This window comes from Diaphorina citri, unplaced genomic scaffold (assembly GCF_000475195.1).
Source record: "Diaphorina citri unplaced genomic scaffold, Diaci psyllid genome assembly version 1.1 scaffold13021, whole genome shotgun sequence".
Taxonomy (NCBI): domain Eukaryota; kingdom Metazoa; phylum Arthropoda; class Insecta; order Hemiptera; family Psyllidae; genus Diaphorina; species Diaphorina citri.
The window spans coordinates 1-1,398 of record NW_007390390.1 but is presented as its reverse complement, the minus strand read 5'-3'; the positions used below and the strand labels follow the sequence as shown (position 1 = coordinate 1,398).

The 1,398-nt window shown below is 38.8% G+C and overlaps 1 pseudogene; it reads left to right on the top strand.

Moving 5' to 3' along the window:
• The first annotated feature begins 6 nt into the window (after positions 1-6).
• On the top strand, positions 7-1,390 carry LOC113473033 (annotated as a pseudogene).
• Positions 1,391-1,398: the final 8 nt, after the last annotated feature.

Sequence of the window (1,398 nt, the reverse complement as noted above, 5' to 3'; positions counted from 1 at the left end):
CAAGTCAAAGTACAATATCGGTCCAAAAGTATTCAGGTTGCACCAGAAAAAAAGGATATATCAACCTCACCCATCAAAAATAAAGGAATAATAAGATTACCAGTAATCCACAGCAGCTCAGAATCTTCCCTACTAAGTAGCATTCCCACAGTAGTTCCACCTTTAGATTCTTCATATCAAATTAATACTTCAAGTGAGTCGTCAGACATAGAAGACGAAGCCCAATCAACTGTACTTCAACAAAAGCAGGTGCAACTACAAATAATGAATGAAAATCCCAAAATCTATCTTGGAATAGACCCCCACAATATTTTCGTTTTAGATAGATTGGCAACACGTCTCAACTGTAAAAGGTCTGATATAATGATTGTCTTGAGGAAAATCAGACTTAATGAATCAATGGAGATTTTAAGTCACGTTTTTGTTGTGAGTCGGAGTACCATCTCCAGAACAATAAAAAAACCTTGTGGGCTTAATGGCAGGCTTCATTAAGGCATTTATTGAATGGGCAGAACCCACTATTATTACCTCTAATTTACCTCTGGCCTTCAGGGCCAACTATTACAAAGTTCAAAGCATTATTGACTGTTTTGAAATTGAAATTCAAAAGCCCACCAAACCATCCTTTCAAGCTCTCAGTTGGTCAGAGTACAAAAAGGCCAACACTCTGAAATACTTACGTATTCTTGAGAGTTCATTGCAACGGTCAATACATTAATTAGACTTACTTTATCATGGACACTCGTTGCTATCTTGAAAGCCCAGAAGAGGTTAGGTAGTAGAACAGAGGTTAGGTACCAGAAGAGGTTAGGTACCTAACCACTCGTTGCTATCTTGAAAGCCCAGAAGAGGTTAGGTACCAGAAGAGGTTAGGTACCTAACCTCTTCTGGGCTTTCAAGATAGCAACGAGTGTCCATGATAAAGTAAGTCTAACAAAGTTCAAAGCATTATTGACTGTTTTGAAATTGAAATTCAAAAGCCCACCAAACCATCCTTTCAAGCTCTCAGTTGGTCAGAGTATTTTTGAAATTGAAATTCAAAAGCCCACCAAACCATCCTTTCAAGCTCTCAGTTGGTCAGAGTACAAAAAGGCCAACACTCTGAAATACCTGATCTCCTGCACGCCCGATGGGAGCATTAATTATATTTCCAAGGGTTATGGGGGAAGGACATCCGATGTCGAAATTGTCAAAGATTGTGGATACCTTGAAAAACTCAAGCCAGGAATGGTTATCATGGCAGATAGAGGTTTTAAGGCTCTGGAATCTATCTTAGGGAAGGTTAGGGTTTTGGTGATTTCAGAGAAGGCAATTTTATGCCTTTCTGAAACACAACAAACAAACAAAAATAGAAAAAGTCATTCAGCATTTGATTTGATTTTCCTCGGGACCGAGGAG